This window comes from Ursus arctos, unplaced genomic scaffold (assembly GCF_023065955.2).
Source record: "Ursus arctos isolate Adak ecotype North America unplaced genomic scaffold, UrsArc2.0 scaffold_11, whole genome shotgun sequence".
NCBI classification, from domain to species: domain Eukaryota; kingdom Metazoa; phylum Chordata; class Mammalia; order Carnivora; family Ursidae; genus Ursus; species Ursus arctos.
This window is the reverse complement of record NW_026622775.1, coordinates 3314243-3336316: the sequence shown is the minus strand read 5'-3', so window position 1 is coordinate 3336316 and position 22074 is coordinate 3314243. Positions and strand designations below refer to the sequence as shown.

General features: G+C 38.7%; 1 long non-coding RNA gene across 1 annotated transcript in view; it reads left to right on the top strand.

The window, feature by feature from the left end:
- Window positions 1-1169: 1169 nt before the first annotated feature.
- Window positions 1170-22074, top strand: part of LOC130543324 (uncharacterized) — a 44558-nt gene continuing 23653 nt past the window's right edge. Inside the window, exon 1 of the long non-coding RNA XR_008958594.1 lies at window positions 1170-2079. This is a non-coding gene — a long non-coding RNA (uncharacterized LOC130543324). The remainder of the gene's footprint in view (window positions 2080-22074) is intronic.

Here is a 22074-nt window from a genome sequence, read left to right as displayed (position 1 = left end):
AAAGTGTATAATAATTATACTTCAAGGAAAGGATTAGTTTAAAGCTGTTCTAGGTTCTTTTTCATTTTAAGATTTATTTATTTATTTTTAGAGATAGAGAAAGAGAGAGAGAGGCCATGAGAGGTGGGAGGATCAGAAGGAGAGGGAGAGACAGAATCTCACGCAGACTCCCCGCGGAGTGTGGAGCCCGACATAGGGCTCCATCTCACTACCCTGAGATCACGACCCCAGCGGAAAGCAAGAGACAGGTGTTTCACTGACTGAGCCACCCAGGTGCCCCTGAAGCTGTTGTAGGTTCTTGAGTAAGAGAGTGGTATGGTAATATTTGAGGGGCACTAGAAAAAATATCAACTTTATCTTCCTTGTTTTCAGTACCAGAGGCAAATTAGATGTTTTGCTTTCATTCGCAGATTTCCACGTGGCATCCTTGTTCCGTGTGTCTTTCATCACTTAGGTAGTGGTTAGAACTGTAAAGATAAGCTAACAACACATAACATGATAATGTGGTAAATTTTGGTATTTTTCAGTTCAAGGCAGTGCTCATAAAGAGGTTTGAAGGGGCAAAATAACAATCGTTAAGAAACATATGTCTATGTTTTGCATCTTCCAAATCTCTTTTAATGGAAGGAGCATCACGATCGTAGGGAAGCATCTAAATTAGTTGACATGTGGTGGACAGTACGTTGTCCGCTCTCTTCTTTGGAATGAATTTCCATTTTACTTCTTCAACTATAGTACTTTCGCTCTAATTACTGCTCTTGGAAAAGCAAGGTACACTCCAATCATATGGATCACACCTTAAATAGAAATTTTAATCTCGTCTATATTTTCTGTTTCCTCAGATAAGCAGGACTACAGACAAGGAGGTAAAGATGGATGATAGTTGTTCTTAGCTGGAGGTTATTTCAGTTAGAAGGAGCTCACTTTTTAAAATTTATTTTATTTTTATTATTTTTTTAGGAGCTCACTTTTTAGACAGAAAATCCCCTTAGGGATGAGCACTGGGTGTTTCATGTAAGTAATGAATCACAAAATTCTACTACTGAAATTAGTACCACAGTATATGTTAACTAACTGGAATTTAAAGAAAAACTTAAAAGAAAAAAGAAAGAAAGAAAATCCTGATAGGACTTGAACTCGGGACATCTGTCGTCTAAAATAATGTAAAACTTGCACGTGCCGCTTTCTTTCTTGCGGGTCTTGTTCCGAGGGCTGGGAACCGGGCTGCAATTCTGCTCCGTGGTGACAGGTGCCGGGAATGCCTGCTCGCTAAGGTAGCGTGTGGCAGTGCAGTAGCATTGGCAGTTAGGCGGTTAGCTGTGGTATTTCAATACCGTCTCCCAGGCAGCCTCTAAAACTGCCTCCTCATTCAGTCCCCAGGATGGAGTCCCTGGGGATCGCTCATCCGAAGCCTCTTTCGTGTGCCATTGGCACCCGCTGTGCGGCCCTGGCTCCGGTTCTGACGGGCGCTTTAGGCTGAATAAAATCATTCCACTGGGCTCTTTGATCTGATCCCAGTTAGTCAGCTGGGGAAGTGAGCTTGCTCTCCCCACTCCTCTCCGACTCCAGGTTGGCTGCCGGCCCTCCGATGTGGTCTGTTCTTCTGATACCGTGAGGTTCTAGCTCTCTTCAGCTGCCTGCCCTGGCATGGCCGCCATCTGGCACGCGGACATCTCTCTGCTGGCACTGACCCCATTCCACTGGCTTTTGTTCTCTTCAGTGCTTCTGCGTTTTCTGTGACTCCTGGTGAACTCCAAGCGTCCCAGGACGCCTGAGATGTAATCACATTTCAGCTGCTGCCCCCCATATGAGGTACCAATTACACTGAGATGAAAAATAAGAGTAGGCTCCAAGACAGAAAGCGGAAGCCAACATTTACTCATCTCTGAGCCATGTTAGCAGGAAGAAAATGACACACACACTCTGAGGTTTGGAGGCGTGAGGAGATTTGTTTTAGTCTGTGTGTTTAAAGTCAGTATGAGATTTCATCTCTAAGTTATAAGGAATTGCTTGGAATTGCTTATGAAGGAGTTGCTGAAAGCCCCCCCTCCGAACAACTGGAAGTTAAATCCTAGCACTGTAAGTATACTAAAACAGAAAAAAAAATTCGTAAAGAATTATGTATGAAAATCCTTTTCACAGTCCCCTTCAAAAAAATAACGTCTCTTTTTTCTCACCTTCGTAGAAGATATTATTGTAGTCCAGATTTGTTTGTGAGAGACTGAATATACCCTACAGTAGTTCAGCGTGGGATGACATTTGCCATGTGGTCTTTTGACAGTATTAAAATGTCTGGTGAACGAAAGGTCTCCATATTGTGGTTCGCCAAAGCAAGCAGTTCACATAAGGAAATTCAAGATGAACTGCCAGTGATTGAACTTGGAAGTGGAAGTCTTAACAGAGAAAGAAGCTTACCATTCACTTGTTTTCTGGCTTTTCTTATTAGGGCTGATTGTGTGGTATTATGTTTTGCTTTTTCTCTCTGAGCCTGAGTTTAAAAAATCACAAGGAACTGCTGGTATTTACTTCTTAAAATCATTAACTATTTGAAGTCAGTGTGGTTGGGAAGGAGGGTATACTAATGGCAAATAGAATCCATTTTATTAAAAAAGATGCTAACCAAAAACACTTGGTTCAAATGAGGAACTCAAAATAGCAGAATTGTCAAAAAATAACAGTAATGAAGAGAAAAGCAGAATTCAGCTACGGGATACAGCTGAATCAGTTATCAGAGGAAAATTTATAGCATTACATAGCTATTATCAATAAAAATAAAAAATGAAAACAAACGAATGAAACACCCAATTTAAAAAGCTAGAAAAGATAACAAAGTAAATCAAAGGAAAGCATAAAAAAGGAAGTAATGTGAATAAAACCAGAAATTAATGACTTTGAAATCAGAAAAATAGTCTGAAAATCACATTGAGCTATTTCATTTATATCAGAATTGAGAAACCATTGCCTAGTATAATCGAAAGAAAGGATAAAGAAGAAAGAAAGGGGAAAAAAATGAAAGCACAAAACCACAAATTGGAAATCAATTTGCCCAACTATGTGCAAATAGGTTTGACAATCTTCATAAAAATTGGTAATTAAAAAAAAAATCCAAGTTACCATAGTTGACCCCAGTAAAGTGTAAATGGAACAATTACTAATAAAGAAATAGAAAAGTTAGCTATCACAGAAGAGTGGCAGGTCCACTTGGTTTTATAGGAAACCATATACAACTGTAATTGAAAAACTTTCATGAATCAATAATCCCAATATATACATTTATTTATTTTTTATTTATTAAAGATTTTATTTATTTATTTGAAAGAGAGTGAGTGAGAGAGAGCACAAGCAGGGGAAGGGGCAGAGGGAGAGGGAGAAGCAGAGTCCCCTGCTGAGCTGGGAGCCTGACATGGGGCTTGATCCCAGGACTCTGGGATCATGACCTGAGCCAAAGGCAGCTGCCCAACCAACTCAGCCACCCAGGAATCTAATCCCAATACATTTAAAGTATGCCAGAGAATAGAGACATAAAAGAAATCTTCCAATTTCATGGTCTGAATCTATTATAAACATTAATCCCAAAAGCTGACAATGACTGCCCCAAAAAAACAAAGGTACAGAAAATCTCACTTATTAATGTCAGTGTCTTACGTAGTCTTAATAAAAGTGTTAAATGAAATTTTAGCAACTGGAATTTGACAGCACATTTAACAAATAATTGCATTATGACCAAGTGCTGAGATTAATTCTAGGGATGCAACATGGTTCATTTAATTCAGTGGTTCACTATTAGAAATTTCATTAATTTGATACAACGTATAAAGAAGACTAGGGAGAAAAATCATTTGAGCATCCCCTATTCAGAGAAGACATTTTACAATATTCAGTATCCATTTATATTATAAACATTCAATAAAATAATAATTGATGGATATATAATTAACATAAGCTTTCTCTGTCACTCTATCTCTCTCCCTCCCTTTCCCCCTTCTTCTGAAAAGTTAACGTCAAGGAACCTAGGATCTTATTTAGTGGGGAGACAGTAAAAATGTTTTGTCTAATGTCAGGAACCAGGTAAGACTGCTCATTTTCTCCACTGCTGTTTCACATAGTGTTTGAAGTGTTAGCCAGTGCACATAATTCAAGAGAAAACAATTGAAGGCATAAGATTTGGAAAGGAAAAAGTAAAACTCTATGTATGTGGAAAGAATATGATTATGTATCTGTAAATCCTAAAAAAAACCATGGGAAATTATTAAATCGTAGGGAATTTAGTATAACAGGAGGTTATTATTTTTTTTAAGATTTTATTTGTTTGAGAGAGAGAGCACATAAGCAGGGGGAGAGGGAGAGGGAGAGGGTGAAGCAGGATCCCCACTGAGAAGGGAGCCCACTGCGGGGGTGATTATGACCTGAGCGAAAGGCAGATGCTTAACAGACTGAGCCACCCACGTGCCCCTAACAGGAGGTTGTTACAGTAACATACAAAAAATCAGTAAGCGTCACAAACATAAACAAAAAATCAGAATCTAAAATGGAGCAGATCCCATTTCATGATATCAAAACAAAAATTAAATTCATTTGTATAAACTCTACAAAAAATCTTCAAAACTTACGTAAGATAATGTATAAGAAGTTTCCAAGAGACACAGAACTACAGTTGAACAAATAGACATACTCCATTCTTGGATGGAAGACACATTATCCTGATGTCAGATATCCCTAAATTGCTTAAGACTCATGTAATTCCAATTAAAAAAACAGTCTTTTTCCATAGCTAGACTGATTATAAAATTTAATTGGAAAGAAAACAAATAATAGACAGGAAAATACCGAAGAAGGAGAGGAAATGTGTGTATACAGTGGAGTCACAGCTATCCATCCTCAAAGGTAAATATTATATTCTAAAATATATTGTAAATACTATAAAAGCTATATGATTAAGGCATTTTGTTGATGTTACATACATTGACTAGTGCAATAAAATAGAAAATTCAACAAGTAACCCGGTTGTATATGGGATTTTTATAGACGTTTAGTGTAAGATACTAGTACGGAGATGTTCCACAGCCTGGTGGCTTTGGCTCAGCAGTAGAGCACCCCCCATCCCCACCCCACAGGGCCTTCGAGGATAACCGTGGCCTGGAGGCACAGAACAGCCTCCCTTCTGCTTGGAGGTGTGGCCATATGTGAGTACACTGGCCTCAGAGGCTGCTAGCGTGGTCAACATGGGAACGAGGGGTCTGGGCATGGCCTGGGAGGGGCTCAGGGCCCTTCACTGGCCCTGTGTGCAGCCTCAGAGTCATTCGGGGTGAGGTTGAATGCCAAAGGTGTGAGATCCCTGTGCAAAGCTGTCCCTGCCCTCTGGGTGTGTTTCTCTGCTTAGCCCTGAATTTTACCCACCAGCCCCAGGCACCCGACCTGACCACCCTGGAGGTGTGTGGGGCAACCTGCAAGCCCAGCCCAACCTGGGCCAGGGACTGCTGATGCCTCCTCAGCCTCCCTGGGTACTCAGAGGGCAACAAACATGACCTCTGCACCAGTTGCCTTCCATTCGGTCCCTTCCTGGAGACTGGGATAAGCGGTTGTAAATAAATGCCTTGCAGCTTTCGCTGTCAACTCTTAAAAAAACAAAAACCAGAAAACCATGTCCAAGTGGATCTGTGCAGTTCGAATCCATGTTGTTTAAGGGTCAACTGTACATATTTACTCACTTTTGGACCCTGCAAAAATCCCACCTCTAGGAATCTATCGCTAAACACATTGGCAAAAAATAAAAAGATTTATGGCTAAGGCTCTTCATTGTAGCACCCCATAACAAAAAATTGGAAATAATCTAAATGTTGTGTGGTAGAATGAATTGCCATCTGTCAGCATACTGGAGTAATATGCAGCTGTAGGGAGGAATATAAAAATTTCAATATACCGCTGTGGAGTGATGTGCAGGATATATTGTTAAAGGAAAAAGAAAGATGGAGAGTGTGTTATTATTTTTACTTCCATTTAAAAATGGAAAAAATGGGGGAAAAAGCCATAAAAAAAAGAATGAGAATGCCTAGTGGGTCTCTTCTGGTTATTAGAACTGGTGCTGTGGATGATGAGGGAGAGAATAGGCTGGAGGTGATATGGATGAACTTGGACTCTTTTAACATACTTTGTTCCAAGTATTTGAGTCAGAGCAATGTTAATATTAATGTAATTAAAACAAAATTAAACAATTAAAAATCCTATAGTATCAAAAAAGAGACAAATGAAATGAATTGTACACCCATTTGATGGTTTAACCATAAACATACACATACACAGAAGAACTGTTCTGGGTGACTTCAGACCCAATAATTGTACTTAGTGGAATATGTCCTCATGATAAAAATAATGGCAAAATATTTTTTAAGTCATTTTTTAGTAATCACATTTTTGAGAGTAGTTTTGTATTGTTTTACTGAGGTATTATGTGTATTGTGGGATAGATGAGATGAGAGATCTTGATGTTGAGAGGTTAGTTTTATGGCATGGGAAAAGATGATACAGTTGTAATATATGTAAATTAAAAATACCAATATAAACTTGAGATAGTTTCTTTCTTTAAAAATAGGTTTTGTATGTTTTAGTCATTAAATGGCCAAAAACTTAATAGCATGGAACACCCTGAGGCCGAAATTATATTCTCTATATACCATTTCCTGCTAATAGGAACTAGGGTTCTTGGAGAAAAGAGTGATTCTAGTTGAGGGTAATGTATAAGATAAACTTGGAACATCTTGTTATATATTATAGACTGTATGGGTTGCATTAAAAGGACTCAGGAGCCAACTTAAATAATCTCCCAGTAGCCAAAAATGGGACCATTTGAGTATTAATAGGTATTAATAACTGCAATGAAATAATTGAAATATGTCATATTTGTTTAGATCTATGAATTTATGATACTTAAAAAATCCTTAGCTGCTTTTGGAGGCTGTTAGGAAACTAACTCAGTACTTGAGAACACATATATCATTAATTTGTTTTTAGCTCTATTAATCCTTTATGTTTTCTTTTGATTTACTTTGTTGTTCTTTTTCTAGTTTTCTAAGTGGAATATTTTATTTGTTTTCATTTGAAATTTTTATTGATATAGATATTTAATGCTGTAAACTGATAAAAATAATCCATTATTATCCTTTCTTTTCTATTATGATCTATACCTCAGGGTACAAATGAAAAGGATAGAGGGGACATGGATGGACTTCTTTTATTATATCTTATTTTAAGAATTTGACTTGGGGGGGGTGCCTGAGTGGCACAGTTGTTTAAGTGTCCAACTCGTGATTTCAGCTCAGATCATGATCCTAGGGTTGTGTGACTGAGCCCTGCAATGGGCTCCATGCTGGGCATGTAGCCTGCTTAAGATTTCTCTCCTCCTCCCTCTGCCTCTCCCCCTGCCCTCTTCATCTCCCCATTTGTGTGTGCACTTTCTCTCTCTAAAAAAAAAAAGAAAGAAGAAAAGAAAAGAATTTGACTTGGATACAAATGGTTGGATGACCAAATAATTTAGGAAGGGAAGTTTCTCCATGTAAGACTATTGCAATTAATAAATGAAGAAGAAATGACAAAAATAGAATAATACCATTTTGTAAATCCCCCAAATTAATGGATCTCAGTGATAGTCATCAATGGCTGATAAAATCACACACACACACACACACACACACACACACACACACACTATACAAACATAAGAGGGAGAGACAGCCAGACACTGCGGACCTCTTAGTGGAAGTACAAAGTGTTGGCTGTGAAGTAATGATGTCCCATCCACCACTTCTCTATGGTGTCCTCTTCCCCCACACACCACTACATACACAAAAACGAAACTGTAATGTGATTAAGCCTCTGGCTCTAACTAGCAATTCTTATGTAATATAAGAGATAGAGCAACATGTTAAATGACACCATGGAGTTGCAATCAACAAAATCTAGACTGTATGAAACTCTATAGGACAAACGATCTGTTTAGCTTTCTTAATAAATAAATTACAAGGGGAAAATACAGAATTGGAGGTGGAAACGCTAACAAGTCTATAAAAATGTCAACCAATTTAAATGAAGACCCTATTTGAATAATGATTCAAACAAACAAATAGTACAAGTAATTGGAAGTCAGTCATGGAAATATGAACAGTGACAAGATTTTTAATAATATAAGGGATTTTTTAAGGCACAATAATTGTATTTTACTGAAAAAAGTGCTTATCATTCGGAGATACATACTGAAATACATATAGATAAAATGATATGGTATTTGTTTTCAAATTCTCCACTGAGAAGGGAAGGGGTAGTGAGTGGGGGATAAATGAAGCAGTATTGGTCATAATTACTTGAAGCTATGTGATGGGTTCATATGTTATTCTCTTTAGTTTTTATTTGTTTAAAATTTTCTATAAAAATATTTTTAAAAACTTCATGAAATATAATCCCTCAGTAAGTGATAATAATTCAGGCTTTTTAAAACAGTATTTACCTCCCCATGAACAATACTAAAATTATTTCAATTACAAAAAAGACATATATATGTTCTTGATTGTGAGGAAATGAGAAAGCCTTGAAGACTGTGCTTCCTCATGAGGCAGATTAGAAATTTATTGGCATGATGTCAGTGTGTGATGATAAATGTGTAACAGCCAGCTCTCCAAAAATGGGAAAAATAGTGATTTGCAATTTATAGCATTTGCTAATTTTTCTGGTGTAATTGCTTCCTCCATGGCCGATTTCAAGCTACTGACTCAACGTCACTGGCCATTCTCACGGCCAGCCAGGATAAGCTGGCTCCAGCTTACCACTGCATAGGCCACATTAAAAGGCCTAGGAAGTCTTCAGACCATTATCGGAGCACTTCATGTTGTTGCCATCCACCCCTCCACATCCTCTCCTCATACACAGTAGGCCTTCTAGGGCCCTGGTCGTCAAGGCAAGTCTCGGGCTCCTTCTTAGGTAGTTTTGGCTCCCTACGTGTCTGATGTCAGTGCAGGTTTTGGTATGTGACATTTCTTCTAATATGTTGTGTTATCATCCATCAAATATTCACATGGCTTCTGCTATATGCCGGGCCCTGTGCTAGATGCTGACATCGTGCGATGTGCAAAAGAGACTTTGATCTTTGCCCACATTGACCTTAGAGTATCATTGAAGCAGGGAAACATTCATGACACCCCTCTTGAATATATAATTACAAATCAGCCAGTGCTATGAAAGAAAAGGATCAAGATTCTATGTCGGCGTATAACTGAGCAGAGCTGAGCAGTCTGGTCTGGAGGCTTAAGAGCAGCTAGCTTCGTTATAGAAGTGGCATCTGAATCACAAGGTTTCTGAAGAATTAATGTTAATATCATATTAGTATCAATTACTAGGACATTTTACATTAATTAATATCAATATTAAGAAAATATTAATATTTTTTCAGAATACATGGGGATGGAGCACTCCAGATGGAGGACACAGTCTGTGGAAAGGTCCTGAAGTGGGAGGAGGGATCAAAGGAAAGGAAGAGAGGCCAGAGAGGCTAAGAAGCAGCCAGCAAAGGCAGAGCCGTCAGAGATGTGGGAGAAGAGACAGTACAGGTCTTTTTTCCTGTGCTTGGGACTGTGTAATGTGGCAACTAGGAAGGGACTAGTGCAATGCCTGGCAGTTTTATTTATAAAATATTCAGGTTTACCAAAATAATCTGCTTTTACCTCCCGAATGTTCACATTCTTGTTGATATCTGGAGCACTTCCATTTTTTTTTGTCCATTTCCTACAATTTAAATTCATGAGATAAGTATTTGATGAATATTTGTATTATTTGTAGGTGGCAGTGTCCTAAGGGCCAGGCAAAGGGGCCTCTGCCTTGGCCTTCTGGTCTGGCCGTTTTATAGCCATGCCTGCCATAGGGGGGAAAGTCTGTGAGGCCAAGAGTTGATGGCAACTCAGAGCCTCACCCCTACTCCTTATGGATTATTTTCTGTGTATCTGGGAGCCCAGAATTTTCTGCTCAACCAACCCCAAAACTGCTGTCTGGGACAGCACAGGAATCTGATGGCAGCTCTCCAAGAGGCTGCTGTTTGTTGGAGGTGGGAGGGCAACGGTAGACCAAGTCTGAAAATATGGGCTGGGTTAACTCCATAACTGGATTGAGGACCCTCCAGTGTGGATCAGGCTGAGGGAGAAAGAGGAGGGGGACGGGGTAGGCTGTGAGGAGGGAGCTAGATATGGGTCCCGTGTGTGCTCGTGTTGGTGTGTGTGGTGATGGTGGTGGTGAATGGCCATTCAGCCATTCATAGACTGCATTTTAAGTGTTGTGAGAAGTTTAAATTTGAAATCTGGCCTCTTAGGTCATTATGACGTATATTTGTCAAACAAGAAGGGTAGAATTTTGATTTAATAATTCTTTAACTGTTTAAGTATGTAGACTTACGATATGTGGTTCCCCATTTGTACTTTCATTCAGTGTGTTAATGAGGACAGTTTTTATAACCTATTTTAGAAATGCTCAGCTCTCCCTACAATGGGAAAAGCAGGCATTTTACATATGCATGCTTATTCTATTATAGCCTTAATACATTTTGAGATATTAATGGCTCCCAACTGCCATTGTGAGGAAGCTTCAATGATACTTTTTGTTGGGTGCTGTGTGCCAGGCTTAGTTTTAAGGACCTTAAATGTATTTTCTCATTCATCTCTCATAATAACTCAATGTAGTGGGGACTGTGATTTTCTCCGTGTTACAGATGAGAAAACTGAGGTTCAGGGGTATAGTGAGTGGTGGAGCAGGTTTTGAACCCAAGAACTTTGCTCCAATTTGTGCTCAAGTTACCAGACTGTTAGGCTTTACAGTTTTTTCCTTGAGAAGGAGATAGGGGCTAACTTGAATTAAAATGGCCACTATATTCATTTACTGTGGAAGGAAAAACATTTAAATATCACTGTCAGTATTGATTGGCAGTATCATAGATTATTAGTTTTACTTAACAGTTTGAAGAAAGTGGACTTTTTAGTATTAACACTTTATTCACATGAAACTGACTGTAGTACTTTTGATACTTTATGTCCTTACAATACTTTGAAGGTTAATTTTTATCCCCAAATAATGTATGCTTACTGAGAATACAAAAAATAAAAAAGTAAACAGAAAAAAACAAAAATCTGTTTATAGTCCCACCAACCAAAGACAAATGCTGCCAACATTGTAGGACTTTCTTTTTCTAGAATTATCTTATGCTTTATAAAACAACACGTATAGCTGAGTTTATATCCCATATAATCTTTATTTTAGTTTTCAGTGAACATTATAGCCAAGTTTTCCTATATTCTCAAAAACAATGATCACAAGGTAAACCCTAATTTGTTTACTCATCGATTTCTTACTTGGTTTTCAAAGTGTTTCCTTTTACTTATGGACTGACTTATTTGCCATTGTAAGTATCACTGCATTAAACATCTTAAAAGTTTGTACACGTGCCAGCTTATCTCCCTAGGCTAAATTTCTAGAAGTCAAATTATACAAGTGTTGTTAAGGCCTTTAGAATATATTGCCACATTTAGTTTTAGAATTTTATACCCTTTTAAATTTTAAACACCAGACTATGAGTGTGTTGACTTCCTCGCATTTTCTCTAAAGCTGAATGGTATCTGTGAAGAAACCTCTGCTATAGTAGTGGGTTTTGTGTGTATCTGCATTATCTGTCATGGTTCTTTCCAAATTTATTAATGGAGATTTTGGTGTTTGTGATAATTTCTGTGGGCTCTTTATATGGGAATAATATTTTACCTCTGATATTTTCTGTGAAAATTTCCCCCTAATTTATTGTTTGCCTTCTAATTTTGGTCAGTGTAATTGACACACAAAATTCAGAATTTTTATGTAGTTAAATTTATCTTACATATTGTAGTTTTCCCATTGTTTTTAAGCTTGATGATTCTCCTCTATGCAGAAATCAAATTATATTCAGCAGTGTTTTATTTTTGCAGTGTATCATTTTTACAGTTAACTCTGTTATTCATCAGAGGTTATTGCAGCATACGATACAAACCTGCATTGATCCCACATTAGTTTCCACCCAATAGCTGTTTCTCTTAATTCTTCTGGTCGATCAAGTTATCTTTGCCCCATTGCTTTGTGATAGCTCTCTTTTATTGGTTTTAAAACACTACATCAGGCTATATATTTTGTTTCATTCATCTGTTTATTTTTTGGACAAGTATAGGAGTTTAAATTATCGTAATGTTAAAATACGTCTATGCTGTCAGTTATACCATTAGTTAGAGGAACTAAGTCAATGGTCACGTACCTGAGAGATGCACTAGGAATGGAAGAAAACCCCCTCCTAAACACCCTAAACACACAATGAACTCTTCAGGCAAGTCACTGGATTTTAATATGTGTTTGGACTCTCTCCAGAGGGTCCAGTAAAATTCTGTCTACACTGTGCAAACTCACATAATATTTTCTATTGTCTGCCTGGTCAGAGGCCAGCAAGAGAATTGATTTCAGCAGCCACTTCCAGAGAGGCTGCTGAAGTTCTGCTTGGATTTTTTTTTTTTTTTATGTAACAGAGAGACAGCCAGCGAGAGAGGGAACACAAGCAGGGGGAGTGGGAGAGGAAGAAGCAGGCTCCCAGCGGAGGAGCCTGATGTGGGGCTCAATCCCATAACGCTGGGATCACGCCCTGAGCCAAAGGCAGATGCTTAACGACTGCGCTACCCAGGCGCCCCTGAAGTTCTGCTTGGAAAGCTTACCAAGATCCTTTGACTTTTTGTCGGTCTGGTCACACTTCCTCTAAGGTCTTTGGGAGAAGCCACTGCTATTCTATGCTAAGCTATTAAGTAGAGAACCTGATGAGATTTTCCTTTTACTTCATGTGAATGTGGGATGGGGTATGGATATCTCCACAGGAGGCATGGAAAGATATGGCAGGAGACAGTAGAACAAAGTGTGATTGAATTGATGAAGAGCTATTTGGTGCGTTTTATTTTTTTTTATTTATTGATTAAAGATTTTATTTATTTATTTGAGAGAAAGAGAGAGAGAGAGCACGCTTGAGTGGGGCGAAGGGCAGAGAGACAAGCAGACTCTCTGCTGGGTGTGGAGCCCGACATGGGACTTGATCCCAGGATCCTGGGATCATGACCTGAGCCGAAGTTAGACATGCCACCCAGACGCCCTATCTGCTGCATTTTAAAGGCTTACCTGTGAAATCACAAACATGGCCCTCTTTAAATTTTGCATGCATACTTTAGACACAGTGATTATACTCAAACAATTATAAATTAGAAAAGACCCTGAGAAATCATCTAGTCCAAATTACTTACTTTACAGATTAGGAGAGAGAGGTGCAAAGAAGCTACGTTTTCCCGGCTATACAATTAATTAGTAGAGAAATCTTCTATGTTGTCTCTCAGTCCTCTTTTTATCACACCCTGACTTCAATGACTAAAATGACAGCGACAGTTGGAGCTCTCGAGTACTCTATCGGAGTACCTCTGATACTTTCCTTTTATATAATATATAGGTGGAGAATTCATGTTTAAAAAATTCCTAGTGAATTGCAATGGGCCTCTTAAAATTTTCCCATTTTAATTCTCTATCCAATTCCAATAAACCAGGCCATAAAATCAGCAATTCATTGGAATTTAATAGTTTTTCCTTTTTGTTCTGCAGAAACTCATAAAACCCAGCTCTAAAATCACGCATGTCATATGCTTTCTGATGTCACTTTTAACATAAAAGTCAAAAGATAAACTGAGGCTGTGGGCACACCTTGGATTGGAGTCTTGAATCCTGAATTATAACGTGCTCCGCCTTCACCCCCCATGCTGTGAATCGTGTGCTTTCATTCATTTTTTTTTTTTTTAAGAGAGAGGGAGTGAGAATGGGAGGGACAGAGGGAGAGAGAGAGAGAATCTTAAGCAGACCCCATGCCCAATGCAGAGCTTGAAGCGGGGGTCGGTCTCACTACTTTGAGATCACGACCTGAGACAAAACCAAGTCAGGTGCTTAACCAACTGAGCCATCGGGTGCCCCACTTTCATTCATTATTTGAAATTTTCTCAATTTTTGGAATTCCTGTCTCTTAAGATGGAAAGAAATTGTTGTTTAATTTGAAAAGTAAAATGTAAAGCATGAGTCAAGACAAATCTATATGGTTTTGAAATGTGTGGGTAATATTGGAATCCATATTTTTTTTCTTATTTTCAAGAGTAATCATTTGCTCAGCATACTGAAAAGCCATCTTAAATAGCAAATATCTAAAGGCATGTCTACTTCATGTACCATAAATGGCATATAATTTAAAATAATAGCATTGCTACCAAGTAGAGAAATAGGTTCTGTGTTATCTGTGTATGTACAGCCTCCTATTGTTAGTAAATCAGATGTTAGATTTTTCCTTTTGAGGACGTTTTTGTACTAAATTGCTTGGTGAAGATTTGTTTTTGTGTTTCTTATAAAGAAATTCTAATGGGGAGCTTAGGCCTCCAAATGTCCTTTCTTCCTTTCCTTAGTAATAACATACGAGATCAAAGGAGGTCATAAAGACAAGTCTTATCAGGATATTTTCTGTGATGTTGATCATACCAGAGAAAGAATTCCTGATGTGGCAACATCAAAGCTTGAACTATGAGGACTTTTTGTATTAGCTAGAGGATGGTACGTTTAGTTTTTCTCTTTACAAAAGGAAGCATTTGGCTATTGCTTAATGAGTTGTATACATGCTGTCTTTCGTGCTTGGAGTCTGTTACTGCATCTGCATTTTATGAAAAGCTCATATTCTGGGTTTAGCAGATGGACTCATTTGAATTAGGTTTGCTGGAAAGTCTTTTCCAAATTATATTATGTAAAAGGCTAAAGCAATAGACTTGCCTCAAGATTTTCTAGAACAATGATTAGGCCCAAAGACTCTTAGGACAAAGAATTAATTGTGGTAAGGAACACCCACATCTCTCTCAGGTGGGAGGGACAGCATCCTTCTAGGAAAGGCATGGTTCCTACCTCAAAACAGGTCCATGAAAAAAAGCCCATTGTCTTTCTGACTGACTGACCCACATTCCTCAGCTGCAGAGCAAATAGCCTATGAAATTTGCTTTTAATTTTCAAATGAAATGCATTTGAGTCAGAATCCCAACATGCTGTTAAAACAGAAAGGAGTCTCGTGACATTGACTCTACGTAATGTACTCGCGCTGCAAAAATTCCATGGGATGGGGTCCAGTCCCTCCGAAGAGTAACAGGTTTAAAGAAGAAAAAAAGACCCTCAGATATTTTTGGATTTTCACGAGCTATGTGGAAGAGTGGTCACAGTCACCTTAGGATCTTGGTAATCCTGGCAGCAATTTGTTTTTAAAAATAGAAGTCAAAACCTCCTATCTTTCTTCTACTTTTTAACTGGAGGAATATAGTCTTGTACAAAATTTCTGTGAACATAAGATTTGAAAGAAACACGAAGTCTTAGAGGAAGACTGGGGGGTTGTTGGGTGGATGGCTTGAGGGAGAAAAGAAAGGCTAAATGCTGCAAAACAGAGTTTCTAATACACCCCAAGATCAAATTAAAAAGCAGTCTAGGAAACTATAATTAAGCAGAATTGTTGAGTAGAGTAATTTTGTTCTATCCTGGGCAAGTAGAGTAATAGGTACATGGGATAATATGATTTTTTTGTTTCTCCCTCTCTTCCTCTCTCCTTCCCTCCCTCCCATCTGCTCTCCCGTCCTCCCTTCCCTCCTTCCTCCCTTTCTTTCTTCCTCTTTTTCTTCCGTAACAGAAGACATTATCACAAAAGGACATATAGATAGACCTGTGAAAAGCAAATCAACTTACAGTTATCTTTTGGTTTTAAGAAAGGGGTGCTTAGCCTGCGGACCCCTCGGGGATTTAAGGATGAGATTTGGTAGTTTATGAATTCCTAAAATTGTCAACATATGCCTATTTGCATTTTTCTAGGGAGAGAGTAAGCTCTTGTCTTCCACTACATTCTTCAGAGGTTCCATGGCATACAAAAGTGTGAGAACCACTGATAGAAAGCATTTGAAGCAAGAGCAATAGTTAGATACTATTACAATTTAAAAATGATGTTTTGGTATAACTGTGGCTTTCCAAATACATATTTTTCTTTCAGCTCCAGGGCCGGAGATCAGGGTACTGCCAGTTTTAGTAAACTTTAGATTGTGATCATTCCTATAGTACTACTGAAACGCAAGGTGGGATCCTGGTAGGATCTTGAAACAGTAAAAGGATGTCAGTGGGAAAAAAAAAAGTGAAATTTGAGTAAAGTCTGTAATTTAGTTAACAGAATTGTAAGCAGAATTGTAACAATGCTAATTTCTTAGCTTTGATATTGTACTGTGGTTATATAAGATGTTAAAAGGGGAGGCTGAGTAAGGAAAGGGTATACAGGAACTCTGGAAATCTGAATTTATGCCTCTTCTAAGTCTAACTTTGTTAAAAAAATTACGGAGAACAATAGAACTTAACTTTTGTTTCCAGTTCTCCTTGCAGTCTGACAGTTTTCTCCTAACATTGCAGTTAGGTGAAATAATAAATGACCTCCTTTTCTTAAGAGGATTTAAGCAAAATAAAAATCTCTACCTTCCCTTTGTCACTCTGGGCAAGTTACATGAGCCCCTTAATATACAATGTCCTGAAAATATGGTAAATTGCCTCTTTTTCTGATTTTGCTGAGGTTTTTTTTTTTAAGATTTTATTTATTTATTTTGGAGATAGATAAAGAGTGAGAGAACAGGGGGAGGAGAAGAGGGACAGGGACAAGCAGACTCTGTACTGAGCACAGAGCTCAAAGCGGGGCTTGATCCCATGACCCTGAGATCAGGACTTGAGCCAAAATCAAGAGGCGGGCACTTAAAAGACTGAGTCCCCCCGGTGCCCCACTTTTTGTGGACTTTTGAACACATTCTTATTTGATAGCAACTCCTAGACTCTATTTTGCTGTATTCCTGATCTTGGGCACAGATCTTATCTTTGTGTTACTTCTAGGCATGCGTCATTAACATAAAATACCTGGCTATTTCTTTTCCTTCTTTCATAATTATTAGAATCTCAGTTATCATTCTTGGCATTAAATTTGAATATCATCTTTTTTATTTTTCATCATTTCTGCAGAATTCTTCTTAGTAGTAATACTATATTATTTACTCTTGGGCATCTAACAACTGTCAGTGTAAGAGGATGTATACGCTATCTTGAACTCTGTTCCTGTACCTTTCATTCATTTAAAAAATACTTGAGTGACTATTATGTGTTACAAGCTATTTTTTCAGCTGAGAATAATACCGGGAAGATCCTTGCTAGATGCTCATCTTCATACCTTTATTCTTTTTATTTTTTTAATGATTTTTTATTATATTATGTTAGTCACCATTCAGTACATCCCCGGTTTCCGATGTAAGGCTCGATGATTCATTAGTTGCGTATCATACCTTTATTCTAATCTACAGGAAGGGGAAAGAGGGAGTCCAGGACAAGTGGCTTTGCATTTTATTTATTTTTTTAAGATTTTACTTATTTATTTATTTTAGAGAGAAGAAGACAGAGCACAAGTGGGGACAGGAAAAGGGACAAACAGACTCCGCACTGAGTGCGAAGCCTGTTGTGGAGCTTGATGTGGGGCTCAATCTCACAACTCCAAGATCATGACCCCACGATCATGACCAGAGCCAAAATCAAGAGCCACCCAGGCGCCCCAAGTGGCTTTGCATTCTAGAAGCCACTTGGAGGTTACACCCACCTCAGGTTGGCTCATATCCATTAGCCTGGCCATAGTCAAATGGTCTCACTTCCTTTGCACAGAGGAGGCAGAGAGATTAGTTTTCCTACTGAGCAGCCCGTACTCCCTAAGACTTAGTGGTGGTGGTGGGAACTATTATTTTAAGGAAGATGGAGAGAATAGGAAGGTGTCTGCCATGGTGGATTTTAAGTGTAGGAGTCATATATTCTAATACGTGTCTTAAAAAATTCGCTTTAATAGCTTTGTGAACAGCAGAGCTTAGTGGAGGCAAAAGTGGAAATGTGGAGACCCGTGAGGAGGCTACTTGTACTAGTTCAGATGACATGTGATGGTGGCTACTGTATGTTGGCAGCATACGTGTTCCATTTTCAACCAATAACTACTGTTAATGTTGACTTGCATAAAGAAATCATTGCAAAACTCAACAAAATGTAGAGTATTTATTATAATTATGATTGCCCTCTCATAATCATTGTTTTCTCCTCTTGGAGGTTGATCACATTCTTATATATACAATGATTTTATAGTAAATGCAATAACTTACTTTGGCTTTACTTTGGCCACAAAGCTAATAGTTCTGATTTACTTTCCAACATGACGTTAGCTGGGAGATGGCCTAGGAAGTCTTTGCAGGAGTGCCAGTAAGAGATAATAGTAACTTAGACTAGGGTTGTAGCAGTGCAGATGCAGGAAAGAGGAACAATTCAGGGTGTATATTTAGAGGCAGAACCAACAGAACTGGCAGATAGAATGTGGGAGGTGAGAGAGGAGCTAATAATGACTCCCAGGTTTTAGCCTTGACTGATCTGGTGAATGGTGCTGCCACTTACTAAGCTGTAGAATTCTGATGAAGAAATGGGTTTCTGGGGGCTGGTGAGAATCAAGATTTTGGTTTTGGTTATGTAAGTTTGAGATCAGAAAAAGAAAACCTAAATGGTTGTCTAACAGAGTATGAAATCTAGATGCCTATAAAGTGTCGATGTCAGGTCAGGCGAATCTGTAAATTGACTGGGAGCTCATACCACAAAGAAGAGTTCCAGGGGCTCTGCCAGGCAGAGATAAGAATGATGAGGAATCCGAGAATGCCTGGGCTGAATCTCTCTGCTTAACGAAACGCCCTGCTCTTAGTAGCATTCACAGATGGAGAGAGGCATATCTCCACAAAATACTTAGATTTTTATTGTGACTACATAGGTAAGTGGATATTGCTAACAGCGGACAGGAATGTCCTAGACAACCTTCTTTTAAACAGGGCTTCAAAGAATGCAGTTTGTAAGCCTCCAACTTCTGCTTGTGTGTAGTCTCCAGTTTTTGGCCTCTGAGGTCCTTCTTCTTCACTCCCCAGAGTGCTACTGAGACCGGGCAGACATTCAAAGTCAGCTGATATTTTCATCAGGATAGGTTTAGTAGGACTTTGTAAACATATCATAATGGTTGGAGTCTTAGCTTGTACATCCTTGAACTTGAGACTAGGTCCAAAGACATTAAAAGAATGCCCTGAGCTCTTTGGAGCTGGCCTCTCATCAGGTAATGACAACACTCTTGTTAGTCAACACCCAGGAGTAAAATTGGGAATGATGAAGTGTTACCTCACAGCGCTTGCCTCTTTGAGCTTTTTATTTGGTCTCCTGCAGTCTATTCTTCTGTCTCTTCCCTACCCACCCCTCTTCTATCCACTCATATCACTTTTTAACAGTTCATCACAAAAAGAAAGTAAGAACTGGATGGTCTCCCTCTCGTTTTCTAACACTTTTGACTAAAAGTTGATCTGTGACTATAATCACTTCCAGAAAGGATGTGAATTGGGTGCCAGTAAATGGACTCTGGCTTCCAAATATGTGCATGTGTAGAGACATGAGGGCAGGGGAATGACTTTTTTTTTTTTTCCTGCTGGCAAGACAGTGCTATTTGCTTGTGCTTCTGGTCTTTATTTTGGGGCACCAAATCTTCTATCTGATGAAACACTTTAATAATGCCAACATTATAGGCATATTGCCTTTTCTTCTGAGTTCTCTCTCTCACTTGGTCCTTAAGTTCCATTCATTTACTTAGAAATCAATATAGAAAAGCATTCCTCCATCCCTCCATCCCTCCATCCCTCCATACATCCATCATTTGTTGTTCGGTCACTCATCATTTATTGAGTGAGTACTTATGACTTCTCTCCTGTGCAGAGAATTTTAGGAGCTTTAAGAGATGGTTTTATAGTCACTGCTTCTGTATGTTTATGATTTTTTAAGGTTGTATAACTTCCATGCATTGATCATTTAAAATATAATTCTAAGTCAATATTTGCTTAGGTTTTTGATGGGTTGAGTCAGTCTGAAGCTATATTTAGGAAATTAAAAATAAATGAAAGACTATGGGGTTAGTTACGGGTAGCTTTTCATAAGACAAAGTCTTAAAGTGGCCCTTAAGGAAGCTTAGGGTTTGAACAGGTTATCCAGTGTGTGGATCCCAAACCTTCACCACATGCCAGTCCTTATTCACTCTGAGAGGGAGAAAAACTCTGTAACTGTTATAGGAGACAGTCTTGGTTCTGATTTTTATTACTAGGTTAAAAGCTATTCATTAATTTCTGCAGCGTGTTTGCTTATTATATTCAAATTTTTTCTCCCCATACTAAGCATCTTAATGGTACGCTCTATTTCCACCTGATCTCAGTGTCCCCCTTGGTGAGTGGCACAGTACCATACATGTCATAGACACTCATTAGGGCATCTAGAAGAGAGGCGCACCATACTGTTGAAGAGCACAAACTTTGGAGACAGGATACTGGGATTAAAATCTGAGTTTTGTAACTTCTTCCTAGCAGTGCAACAGTCTCTTAGTTTCCTCATCTTAACTTGAGGATAATAAATAGTACTACCCGCTTCATAACATTGTTGTGAGAATTAATAATGCATACAGAATGCTTAGAGATGTGTCTGGATATGATCATTGTCATCACCAAATGTTTATGGGAATAAAATGGAAGCACAGGGACCATTGTGAAAAGAGAAGAGGGGTAGGTAGTTTAGGTGGGGATAGCAGATGAAATATTTTAAGTGGTAAGTTGAGTAGTTCAGTAGATAGAAGTACTCAGGAATCATGGGGCCCCTGGGTGGTTCAGTCGGTTGAACATCCGACTCTAGGTTTCAGCTGAGGTCATGATCTCAGGGTCATGGGATGGGCCTGGCGTCAGGCTCTGTGCTCAGTGGCTCAGTGCAGAGTCTGCTTGAGATTCTCTCTCTCCCTCACCCTCTACCCCTTCCTCTCCCCCTCCCCCAGTTGATGCTCTCTCTCAAATAAATAAATAAATTTTTACTTCTTTTTTTAAAAATCAGCAATCATTGTGGGGGTGGTTTTAGCATCAAGTCTAGAGGCCAATCATTCAGAGTTAGAGACTCAGGGCCACAGTTTTATTGTGATGGTAGAGGAGGCTATAGTGAAATATGCCAAAGAGGGCAGATAACCAACCATGAAATCATTATATGTTTGGTGTGCTGAGGGTTCTTGCATCAAAAGGAACATTGTGCCCGCATTTATTTGGTAAACATTAATTAGGGTAGTCTGCTAGGTAAGGCTATCAATTAAATAACTTAGTCACTGTATCTGCCCTCATGTTATTTATGGTTTTGTGGGTAGCCAGAGTTTAAACAACTTCAGTAATGTGTGATGGGTTTAAAGATGGAGAAGCCCAGAAGGTGATGGGTTTAAAGATGGAGAAGCCCAGAAGCATCTGCCGGTCTGTTTTCTCTCCCTGACCATTCCATGCTGCTAATTGCATTTGGAAGCCTTCAGAATCTGGCTCAAAGCCTACCTTCCACCGAAACTCATTGTTTCATTAATTTTATTTTCTCTTGTCCTCAATACTATCACTTTACAAACATGCACTGATATTCTAAGTTTTCATCTTCATCTGAATCTGGACAGTTTTCACTCAAGAAGATATAGGAACAGAGTTTGGGAATGCTAGGTCTACTCCTACTTTCCTGTGTTCTTTTCTGAAAATTCTTCTGGAATTAGGAGTTGATCCCTCAAAAACATACTCATTCATATCTTCTCCCAGAGATCTTTTGAAGTCTGAGGTATCTCTCTGGAGTCAGCATTCACTTATCACTTTTCACTCACTTTTAGTAGAGTCTTTCCTGTATCTTTGCGTTTTGATTAATGCATTTTATCTTCCTTTTATCTGGGAGAGCCAAGTCCATGATGAAAGTTGGGAAGTCGGATATCCTGGCACCCTGAAGAAGTAGCTGGTTCTGGGTCTCATTTGCAGTGCATTTTTCTGTGATGAGCACACATCTTTTTTTTCAAAGCATGGCCAAGAAGGTAGGATGCATATT